General features: G+C 37.7%; 1 long non-coding RNA gene across 8 annotated transcripts in view; it reads right to left on the reverse strand.

The window, feature by feature from the left end:
- The window catches only part of LOC110359534 (uncharacterized), a 255,312-nt gene that overhangs the window by 134,262 nt on the left and 108,132 nt on the right, over positions 1-12,918 (reverse strand). For all 8 annotated transcript variants that reach the window (XR_010466202.1, XR_010466201.1, XR_010466203.1 and 5 more), the window contains exons 2-3: positions 8,019-8,130; positions 4,137-4,286 (exon numbers count right to left, since the gene is read on the reverse strand). This is a non-coding gene — a long non-coding RNA (uncharacterized LOC110359534). The remainder of the gene's footprint in view (positions 1-4,136; positions 4,287-8,018; positions 8,131-12,918) is intronic.

A 12,918-nucleotide genomic window follows, 5' to 3' on the forward strand; every position in this document is an offset into this window, starting at 1 on the left:
AGATTACCAGTCAGCTTTAAAATTATTTAATAAATAAACCCCCACTGGCTCAAATGCTTATTTTCAATATTTTCCCAATGAACTAAGCACAACAATTTTAGAAGTATTGCAAAATAACTTATTTCACAAATAATATGCTTTTTGCCTACTGAAATTATCATTCTACTGTATCATAAAAAGATAAACACTACACAAAAAAACATACAAAATTTCCTTGACTGCTAAGAAACAATGATAAAGTAAATACTAAAACGTTAAATTGTTAGTAAATCCCTTTTTTGGTTATGTGCATTTGGTAAAAAGTTATATAAAACCAGCAGAAGCTAGGCAGCACGACAAGTATTGTTTGCAGAAAAGGCCAGTTATTCCAAATATATCATCTTGGAATGGAAAACAAACCAACAGACAAACCCACCAAACAAAAAACCTCCAAACCAGTGGTAGTCAACATGCAGCACCTCGTTTTGACTTTGATCAAGTAAACTGGAATTAGGAATCTGTCCCTCATAGCAATCTACTGTGTCACCACTGGACACGTACAACAGTGATTCAGGCTTACTGATATGAAGAAGGAGTTTTAATGTGAAGTACAACATATCGCACCTATGTTGAACTGAAAACAAACACTTTAGAAAGGACAAGATCTTCATCTGATATAATGACCTTTCAGCTGATCACTTTGATTTTTCCATAACACAAGTCTAATCACACCAGTTGAATCAAAAAAGAGGGAAGGGGAAAGTGGGGTGGAGAGGTGAATGGAAAGTTTACTTGGATTGTGTGGTACATGTAAAAATAATGAAATGCCCATGTCAAGGCATTTTTATAAATATTAAAGCATTCTACAGTGCAGCCAGAAAGATAGGAAAAGAGACGAGTAGAGACTAATTCTCTGAGCTTTTAGAAAGCACCAGCTTTGGAGGAGTAAGACCTACAAACCACAAAGCATCTGCAACTTTAAGATACCTATGTACCACAGTGCACAGTAAGATGGGTTGATCTAAATGTAAAAGCTTTATCCACAGTTGATGACAGATGTTTCCTGCCTAAATGCATAGAAAGATAAAGCAAAGAAAGAATCATAAAATATAATTTCAAATTTGCAAATGGTCTAAGAGCCCCAGACACAGGGAAAAGATGGAACATATTCACAACACAAATGAAGGCACTAATTCATTTTTTTCTATAGCAGAATCATCGGACACAATTATTGAAGCACATACATAGTGGGATATATTAATAGGTAGAAATATTCATACTCTTCCATATGTACAGAAGAGAACAAGCTGGGCATATCTGAACACCTGGGAAATCCACTTCAGTATAAGTTCAATGAAAACACCAAGAGAGAAAGGGGTAAGAGGAGCAGCAGCACCTCCAGTTCACCTCTTTCTATCCCTGGGGCCCCTCCTCACAAGTAAAAACAAACCCCGTGCAGCAGATTCTGCAGGAAAAAAGCTTTCTGAGGCAGTCTAATGCACATTGTTTTTTCTTTCCTTTTAAGTGTTTCAGAGTGAGCTGAGCCACAGGTATGTGGAGCAGACACATCTTTAACACCGATGTCCTGATGGTCCTTGCAGGAACGGGGAAATGCAGGAGGTGCAATATGAAGAGGACGGGGCCTGCTGTGCTGCCAGGCTCACAACTTTGTGAAAAAGCAGCTGAGCAGTCATCCTCTCCCTAAGCACCTAGTTCTTATATTTTTCACTAAAGACTTCTCTGACACCATCACAGTGAGACTGTTCCAGTTTCTGAGAAACCAATTTATCCTGTCTTTTTAATGGAGTTACGTGACAGATTAAAGCAAAAACACCTGCATGTCTTCCCTTCCCTCTGAGTCTGCACACAAACTCAGTGTTGCATGGCATGATTCCTGGGGGTGAAAAGAGGAGGAATCTGGAAATTATTACAGGCTGCCCTTCTTTGCCTTGCACCTTGCAGGCCTTTCCTTTCTATTCTCAACCTTTTTCTCTTGCAGTCGTTTTTTAAAATTCATGCAGCAATAGGATACAGCATATACCAGCCGATGAATAGATATACTCAGTACTAAAGATTTTGTCAGTCACAAATCACATCCTAGTGTAGATTTTGAATAATGTTCTTTTGGCACAGACTGAAAGGATCCTTGTTAGCATCTCCCTGAGAAGCTGAGATCTTCATATTTTCCTTTGTCATGACATGAAGTAAATTTCTATTCGCTTTTAGTATTCTCTGTCTGCTGGGCACATTCAGACTGTCTGGGCAATGACCCTTTCGTGAAGTGAGTCACAGCTTCAAAGGTAAAATGCAATTTCATTATTTTTGGTGATGTGAGTAAAAATGCCCAGAATTCAGCAGAACATATACAGATGCATACCACAAAACAACAACAGCTGTGCCCTCTGTGCAACCAGCTGAGCTTTAACATCTTTGGTTCTTTAGACCCTTTGCCACAACCCCTATTTCCTGACTCTTTTTCTTATTTCCTTGTCTGGTTGTGAGTGAATTGTTTCCACGTTCTTCCTTGTAGCTGTACAAGATACGTTTAAACTGACTAGCACTGGATTGCTTCTATTCATAGCATCTTTAATTTCTTCAGTCCACTTTAATTTCCCCATCACACTTAGTTCCTTTATTTGTTTGTTCTTCTTTGGACAGACAGAAGTGAGTAGTATTTACTAAGCTTGCTTATATAACTGATTTGCTCAGCTATGCAAACAGTACCAAGACTGTCATATTCTTCAGCAGACAGACATTTTGCTGGTCAGTCCCTGTAAAAACATTATCGGTCGCTTTTTTCCTTGTTATTGTAACACTTGCTGACCATGGATTTGTTGCTCTTTTTCCTTCTGTGACTGAAGTAGCACTTTATGGTGATTTTTTGCCATTAATGTAATTAATATGCTAATAAGACAGACGGTAGCATGAGCACTTGTGGTTATTGCACCCTGTGTCCCCATTCCTAATAGCTTTAATTCCTGATTTGCTTGAAATGGTAGTTCATAATAATGAAAAATTATCTAAGATCACAGCTCCAAGATCCAGAGGAAATGCAACTCGAGTTCTTTCCAGTAAGGGTGTAGTACTGGTGTGATATTAGTGTGGTATTAACGTACATAGGAAACTAGCATGGGTTGTCTTAGAGCCCCAAGTGCAATAGGAACAGCCAGACCAGCAGTTTAACTGCTATTCCCTGCATATATCACCCTGAATGCACACAGAGCATTGGATTCCTTCTGAGCACCAGAAGATTAATTCATGCCATCCCCAGAACCCACCTGATTAAACACAGATGACAGCCAGGAGAGAAACTGCAATAGCACTGCTAAGACCCAAGCCAGGATAACTAAAACTGCCGTTAAGCCTAACATTTTGGGTTCAGAGGTAATGTACATTGTAAGCCCTTAAAGAACAGGTGACACAAAGTCTTTAAATAATGTATCTTCAGGAGGATGTTTTATTTCCTGTATCCTTCCATCCTCATTTAAAAACCTTACTTTTGTAAAACTAATTAAGATTCTCCCATCTTACAGTTTACCTGTTAGGCTTGTCTTCCATCTGTTCATATGCTTGTTATTGATTCTGCAGAAAATCAGGTATTTTCTCTCCAACACAGCAAGGGCTATCCTCACTGCTCATTTAGGACCATGGATCATGAGTTCTGTGCCAAAGCATAGTTAATGCACTTTGGAGAGCATCTGCCTCAGCTCAATGGCCAACAAAACATATGTGGTCTCTCTGTGACAGTACAGGACCAGCTAAAACAATGGCTGCCAAACAGCAAAAATAATAGTTCATTATTTTTAAAACTGTCAGCTTGATGGTTCTGGCTCCTGAACTACTCCAGCAGTAGAATGAATTGCTTGTCTGGTTTCCTCCTACTTTCAGCAGAACATGCTGTTGTGAGAGCATTAAAAAGGTAGTGCAATTCGGTCTGCTCATAGGCTCAATGTTTTCCCCTCTTCCCACACTATCCTCAAGACAGTCACTGTGTATTTGTGGACAGAAATGAAATTACTGATTTCAAATTGCTTAGCTTAGCAAGACTGCAAAATCCTTATTGTAGATTAAATACTTTGTATTTGCTACATTTGGCAGCAGGGCTCTGTGTTTGGGTTCTAGTAACAACATGGCTATTCAGAAAACAAGTATCAAACCTCTCTTTCCATGTGGTGTGAGACCGTTCTCCTGTGCGACTCCGGGCAGCAGTCCATGTCTCTCTCCAGGGTTAGAACCCTCTTGTTGTATGTGCCCTTGATGTCCTGAGAACTGATAGGAAAGAACTACACGAACCGCACCTAGCAAACCTGCTCAGAAAGAAAAAGGACATTGTAAATAAAAAAAAGAAAGGAAAGAAAACCATGCAGAGCGCAAAGCTTACAAATCCCTTGTACAAATAAATAAATATAGTATTAATGGGTGAGTGACAAAGATAACAGCTTATCAGCCTCAGTTGCATCAAAAAGTTGCAATTTCACACTCTGACACCTTATATTACTGAAAAGAAATACATAAACTTGTGCATTAATCAGAAGAAAGTGAAACACAAATGGTTCCCTCCACTCCCACCTGCAATTTGTGCTTTGGAAAAATAGGAACTGGCATTAAAATAGAGATAGAATGACATCTACTGGCTGTCAGGAACTGGCTTGTTTCACTGCTGAAAATGTGGGAGGTTTTGCTTGTTTGGTTTGTTTATTTGTTTTTCTCCCTTTCCTCAAAATATTTAGTCTGAGACTCCTATTATTAATCACCCGCTTGAGCTGTTGGACAGGGAATGAAGAATAGATCAATAAGTTCCCCAAATAAAAGCCTTCTCTGGTCAATTTTTAACCAACCAGTTACCTAATTAAAAATATCTACAAAAACAGCTCAATGTGTTTCAGATCTTTAATATTAATCCTAGTGAGTAAATAGATGCTTTGCTTCAGACCTACCAGAAACTGCAAAAACAAAGTCCAGTTTTGCACTGGATGCAGGTATCTACAGTACATTTTGATAAACATAACTCTGTCTTTTATAGAAAAAAATATTTAAGCTATATTTGACAGTGCTGTATGCCTCTGTAAAAAGCTAATCATATACCTTTTTTTCCTGGATTAATTTAGTGCATTATTTTTCATTTTCTTTATTTAAACTTCCCAACTTCTCCTTTTTCAATGATAATATTTTCATATGAACAAGAAACTAGATTGCCAGAGCTTCCTTGCTCCTACCACTTTTTTAACCAACCCAGAAGCATCATCAGTGATATAAAAACCTTAGAAGGGCTTGAGATTTTGTTAAAGGTCACAAAAACATTGCAGTTTTAAGTGAACACTCTTCTCTGTACTACACATGTGATCTTGGTCTCTCCACTTACAGATCTTCTCAGTATGAGGGTGGCCCTTTTCCCTGCCAGTGATACTCTGTGGGTGATATTGCCAGTACAAACAAATTGATCTTGCTCACTTTCTATCTGCCACAAGATATATATTCTCCTCTGGCAGTTTCTTCAAGCTGGTTAATTAAACTCCTCTCAACTCTCTTGTCTGCTCACCAGGAAACATTTCTCTAGCTCTCACGCATCTGGTAATAGAAATCAGTGATACAGACATGAGCATTTGGTCATTCTTTCCTAATATATTCAGCTCAGAAACAGAAAAATTCTAAGGAGATCACAATGCATTATCTTGGTTAGGAAAAGTGAATTTATAAACATAATTGAGTTGGTGTATATATTAATCTATATAGCGTATCTTTACATGACATATTGCAGAGAAGCAATAGTAAGACTCAATTCTGGCCTTAAGCCATGGCCAAAATTGACAAATATGTACAATGAGACAGTATGTAAACAAAGATGGGTAAAAAGGTTGAGGATGAACAAAAATAAGGATAAGAGCTGATATTTGCAATAGCAGACTAGGTATGTCTTCTGTAAAATTTCAATGGCAGGAGCTGATACAGACTCAAGAGGAACAGCACAGCTGTGCAGCTGCAGGGAGTAGAGCTCCCTTTCCCCAGCCCACTGGGCCTGGATCCAGCAGAGGGGACACTGTGCCCAGCTGCACCTCTGAACAGACACACGGGCCCCCCGAACACTCTCTGCTGCATCAGCTCCCCTTGGCTCTGTGTATCTGGCACACAGAACCCCAAGCCAGAGGGGAGCAGCAGCGCTGCAATAGTGTGCACAGCAGGGCAGAAGGAAAACGGAAAACTTTCAGCACTCATATGCCTTTTTATTTCATTTGATGTAATGTATTTAAGTTCACAACATGTTCCCAGGTATTTCTTCAGGGACAGTGTGGATATATTAATACCATCTCTTTCTGTCCTAACCTATGATCTTAAAAAATAGCTAACAATGCACTAAACTGAAACTGGTACATTGTTGTTGATAATTTTTTACTGCACAAGCTATCAGAGAAAAACAAAGTTCACTGAATTCAATAAGAATCATCCAGAAGTTAGCAGGAATCACAAGGTAAATTAATTTAAATCTGGGCATCAGTACACTGGTTATATATTGAGGTCTTATCCAAAGACATTGAATGATATGATGACCTGAAGATACGACATGTTCCACTATGACAAAAATTAACTCTATACCAGCCAAAACCAGTAACACGACAATACTCTGGATGTCAAATCTGTTTACAGGAAAGCATGAGATAATTTAACAACTCTTGTGTAACCAGCGCTGAAGAAAAAGAGAAATAGTATGAGAGGAACCGCTTTGGTAATATAACAGACTTACGATCAACAGACCTCAGGTAATCAACTGAATGTTTTAAATTGCTAATAAGTAATTATCTTTTAGCTTCACCTTGAACATAATTTCTGTTCATCTTATGCTTTCATCAGGTTTCCTAGTTTCAGCAAAGGGGGGGAAGTTTTAATGTGACTGCAAACTATCATGTTCATAGATTTTAAGCACACAATTCTCCAATACAGGTTATTCCTAAGACATACTATTACAGATTCAAATGGTTAGCCCACTTGGAAAGTTCTAGTTCAAACAGGAAGAGAGTAGTATGTTGCTAAAACTCAAATTATTCATCAAAAATTCTCACAGAAGAACACAGTTCAAAATATCTGCTTCCTGGCAGGCAAAATCTGTCAATTCACCCAGCTCAGAATGCTACAATGGTCACCTAATCTTTTCCTGAAAAACAAACTAACCCAAATCTGATGAATCACTACTTAGAAGTGCCTATTTGTCTTGCACAAGTTCAAAGAAACCTGGCTAAGATACAGTTATCTGTACTACAGAAGTCTGAAGTTAGATGAGATTGAATCTCAGCCTACAGATAAACAATCTTCTCCTTGCAGTCAATCTCCTGACAGCCAGCAGGACTGAATTCTGGTCTGCTCTTCCCCTGCTCTGAGAGATGGGACTGTATTGAAAAGTTACCTTATGATATTTCATAAAAACATCTCCTCCAGTACACTGCTTACCATTTTCTCTCAAAACTGTTTTCTATATTAAAAAAAGAAATCAGTCTTAGGATAACTGCAATGTGGTCATTCATAACTGTTACAATAAATGTCAGGAAATGTTTAATCTGGCTAAGGATAGAACCATTTTAATGGTTTGCCTATATGATGGGCACTAGGTAGGCATATTGATTTATATACAACTATAACGTAGGTTATATGATCTGCATAACAGTCTAAAAAATGCTACCTATTGCAATGAATGCATGCTGCCTTTTAAAAAATTGCACTGAGGTAGGGTCAAGGTTTTTAGCTCCAAGAAAAAAAAAAAAAAAAAAAAAGAGATTTTTTCCCTACAGTTTAAATCATAAACTCACAAAAAATCACTGTGTTACGGCTGGGTCCTTGCCTGGCTTTCTGCACGTACCTGGAGTTTAAAGTATGAACTGCTGATGGCTGACTGAAGACCAAATGCTCCATAGCATAGTCTCTGTAAATCACCACTGAGTGAGACTATAATACCCTTCTATCAAGTGTTTATGGCCTTGATTCCATTGTGCCTTCATACTTTAGCACCAACTAGACATAAAAAAATGCTAAAAAATCACTCCAGTTCTTACCTTCTCTGGCCAAGATATTCTCAATGGATTTCCAGAGCTCATTTCAATCCTTAACATAATGACCTACAGCCAGCACCAGGAGCTTAGTTCTCAACTTCGTTTTCAGGAAAATCTACAAAATAGAACATAATAAAGTAACTTAATTTTTCAGTATATATGTATCAAAATATCCAAGTAATTTTTTTGTTTTGTTTTAGAAATGCATAATTCAAGCAGCATTTTCTGTATTGTTTAATATCTTTGCTTAGTCTCTTCCAGTTTAGAGATGACCTTTAAAGGCCCAATCCAATCCAAGCTATTGTATGATTCTATGACAACTGCCTTGAATGGTTTCTAAAGATCAATTGTTTTGGAGAGATGGCATCTTAAGGAAACAAAAAAAAAAAGAGACATAAAATTATGCTATAAAGCTCAGGATATTATAAAGAAACAATACAGGTTTTCTTAGTGAAATATTCATCAGTAAATTTTCACTACACAGTTTTCCCTAAGGAAACAATATCCAGTCAATTCCTAATGCACTTTTTCATAGTTACAGGACCAAAAGCAGCATTATTATGGCTTTAACACCCATGTCAGACTAATAGCGTCATATTAACCCTTGCGATTTAGAGCACTGTACAGCTTCCTGTGGTTAGAAATAAATAATAAAAAACAACAACACAAAAACAAAAAACACAACACCAACCAACCAACCAAAACAGACCACACACCATACAAACATAATTAACTTATTTTGATTTCCTGTATTTAAAGGTAGGCAAGTCTAAGAATGAAGTAATGACCACTAAAAAACATAAGGTTTGGGGAGGATTTTTTTGAGATACTTTTCTGCAGAACACAGCAAAGCTTTTTGTAGAATGCCTCCGTGTCTCCACAAATGTGGATACATTGTCACTACCTTCACCTAACAGCATTTCTTAAAACCCTCAGTCCTTTCTGCAGCTGGTCAGTGTTCTCTACACAACAGCCACCTTCCTTTATGATTTATTCCACAATTACTATGTATCTCAAATCTCACAGCATACCTTCAGAGAACCAAAGTTTCTCAAGCACAGTGAATACCTGACATTGGCTTTCTCACGGGTTAAAAAAAAAAGTACCTATGAGATTGTTTTTTCCTTGGAGCAAAACTTAAAACATAGTTCTGCACTGAGTCTTATCAGTTGGAAAAATGCATTCTATCTTTCTACTTCAAATTTAAAAAATGCTTTCACCATTATAATTTTAGATAGAAATAGAAAATGCTTGCAGAATAAACCATTCTGTTTGGTAACCACAGCTAACCAACCCTGTAGCATCCAAAGGACAATTTATCAGTAATGTTCATATCACTGATATAGACACAATGAAATTATTATCATCATGGTCTTTAGTGATTATTATATTACACAATGTGTCTTCAAGTGTGACACAAAATATCTTGAAAAATATTTCACCTCCGAGTGTTTATGTCAATAGCCAGAAGAAAAATTACCTTTCTTGACCTTTTACCACAAGCAAATCTTTCACCCATTACATATTGATTTTGTGTATTTCAGAATATGCGTGATATATCTCAAAGGATGAAAGCTTAAATGAGTTGTGATAGAAGATGCTTTCTTTCAATAAACAAGGATTAGCTATGAAACCTTTGGTAAAAAAAAAAATAAAGCACCTAAAGGAAGGAGGCAATCTGCAACTACTGGTACAGCTATGAATGTGCTCCTGGATTTCATTCCAAGTATACCCATTGTCATGTTACAATTGACAGAACATGCCTGCTTTTTCTATTAGATTGAAAAGCCATCAATTACTATAATATCATTGTCCCTACATGTGTTATCATTAACTAAAATTCATTTTCACTTGGATATGCAAATAAACCACAAAAACACAGAATGGTTGGGGTTGGAAGGGACCTCTGGAGATCATCCAGTCCAACCCACCTGCTAAAGTAGGGTCACCAGAGCAGATCACACAGGAATGTGTCCAGGCGGGTTTGAATGTCTCCAGAGAAGGAGACTCCATGACCTCTCTGGGCAGCCTGTTCCAGTGCTCTGGCACCTCAAAGTAAAGAAGTTTCTCCTCATAATCAGATTGAACCTCCTGTGTTTCAGTTTGTGCCTGCTGCCCCTCATCATATTTTTGGGTACCACTGAAAATAGCCTGGCCCCATTCTCTTGACACCCGCCCTTCAGATACTTATCAGCATAAATAAGATCCCATCTCAGCCTTCTCTTCTCCAGGCTGAACAGAGCCAGCTCTCCCAGTCTTTCCTCCTAATCACTTTCTTTGACAGTAGTAGGAAAGCAAACATGTAAGGAGCATTACCCTGTAAAGACTGAGGCTGCGATTGTCTATACCTTCCAACTGTGATAACGAGTCTAGCAATAAGTGTACAATTTTGTCAGTTATATTTGTCTAAAGTCAGCTGTGTATTATCAAGATAAACTTAGCAGCATACAGGTACCATGACTATTACAGGCACGATGCTAAAACCATGACAAATCCCCCCAAATCCTTGACTTCTCCCAGTCTGCAAAGGTTGGAGTTCCCTCCGTTCATCCATGCAATCCACACTCGCAGTGCAGTGTTTTGTCTGGCATGTCCAGGTGCCCCACAGAACAATGTTCACCTCTGATTCTCAGCACTAGGATCATCAATACTGCAGCATCTTTTGCAGGTCGCACTTCTCAAAGTTACCTTAATACATCTTAAGGTTTCCATGAGCTATGTCCTTTTGCTCTTCACATTCTGTGCAGACAGACTGTTCTTCATCCCTGTGGAGAGCCAGTTCCAAAACCAACCCAAAGATAATCAGTCAGTTTGTCCTTGTCCTGCAGCTTTCCTACTGGGAAGTCACCTTCTGAAACCACCCCAGAGAGAACCAACCACTTCACTCTCACTCTGCCTTACCCGAAACATTACTGTATTGTTTATCCTATGGCCTTCAGCAATTCATTAAATATGTTAATGATAAATCAGCTATTCAGTTTCTATTTAATAATTAAATACTAAGTCAGCAATTCAGTTACTATGTATCTTGCCACAGAAACGCTAAATATATTCATACTGGGTTGACAACTGATTATAAACCCCAGTCCCTTTCCCATATCATGGGTCCATGACCTATGCTGCCTTCAGTTGTCTTCTTGCAGTGCCAAACCAATTTTAGGACTCTTACAGTTTAAAACCCCCCAATGTCACTTCCACATCTTCTTAGACCAATATTCCTTGGGAATATATTCACCTGCCTCCCTACAGCATTGCATCTGGAGATCAAGTTCACCTGCATTTTATCACTAACAGCTACTTGAAAATGTCTAAAAATCATTCTCTATAGTCTTCTATCTTCCTAACTTTCACATTCCTGAAAGCAGAATTGTATGTTCTTCTTTAGGTACTTTATAAAATATATGCAGAGGATGTAAATCAAGTGCTTTGGTGTTTGGCAGAGTGAATATTAGAGTAAACTTTCTTCAGTACTCCAATTATCATCACTTCAGTTTTACTGACAATATTAATCTGTGCTCCGTGCAGCAGTTTAATCAATTGTATGTGCAATGTTTGATCTTTGAAAGTTTCATGATTTGAAAGTCTAAAGCCTTTAGCCCCTGCTCAACTTCATTTACAGCAGAGGAAGGAATTCAACTTAGCTATATTAAATGTATAAATACTTAGGGTCTTGCATATTGCATACCATGTTTCAACTTTGATAGTTTGAAAACTCTCGGAGGTTCTTAAATAAAAGTGAAGATAATTACTCTGTAAGCTCCTACCTAGGTAAATATATTTTTTTTTGTTGTTTTTTATCTGTAGGAAACAAAATAACATGATTGCAAAAGAGGTTCCATAGTGTTTCCATGATGCCTAGCTGTTCCTCATGCAAGGACAGTATCGAGTAATTAAAATCTGTGGAACAATTTAAGCACAGAAAAAAATGAACCAAGTTCACTTCCACATGTTCCTGGTGTAAGTCCACTGATTTGAGCAGAGTTTATCCTTATTTATATCACAGACACGTCAGAAACAACAGACCTACCAAATGTTTGTACCAGAATTCGCCATATTTACCCATTAGGAAATTTGTAGGAAATTATCATTTCCAGCTGTATAATCCAACCACCAGGTCTATGCTGTTTCTTACAAGCATTAGTGATATTCAGTTTCAGCACCCATTTGTCACCAAAGTTAAGATTATTTTTCAAGTAACTTTCAGGTTAAGATCTCGTAAGTCAGGAGTACTGAATACCTTTCTCATGTATGAGATTTTGATGATATTTTTCAGTTGTATGGAAAGAGTTTATTGGTCAGGTAAGATTTGTCTGATCCATCAAGACCCCAGCTTAGATACCCTCCAAAAACCTGCATCATGTTCTATGCAATGTGTGTGCTTCTACATGTTAGATATCTTATTTGGACATAACATTCAAGAGCTGCATATCTCCAAGATTTTCCAAGCAACTTCCATACAGCTTAAATATGCTCAGCAGGAGAGATGTAGACAGATAATATTCCTGGAACAACTGCTGTTGTTTAAAGCACAGAAATAAAGCAGTAAGATAAATCTTTTCAAGGTCTATGCTTCCCAAAAACACCGTTCTAAATTAAATGTCTAGCTTAATGAGGACTCAAAGTGCCTCAAAAGAGCAAATAAAAACTGTATAGTTACAGAGATAGAGGAATTGAGTATTTCAAACCAACATCTAATTTTAAGATAATTATTTCCATTATGTTTATGCTGCTTCAGACATTACATGACAAACTAGAAAGTATTTATGTTTTATCTTTGCCTTCTTCTGCTTTCCTAAAAAAACCCAAAACACATCTACCACATTCCCTGTTTGTCCATCATCATCTGTCAGTCCTTAAGTCTCCCTGCAGTAGCTTTTCAATTCACTGGCCCATTTCAACCAAA

Source organism: Columba livia, chromosome 14 (assembly GCF_036013475.1).
Source record: "Columba livia isolate bColLiv1 breed racing homer chromosome 14, bColLiv1.pat.W.v2, whole genome shotgun sequence".
In the NCBI taxonomy this organism is placed as follows: Eukaryota; Metazoa; Chordata; class Aves; order Columbiformes; family Columbidae; genus Columba; species Columba livia.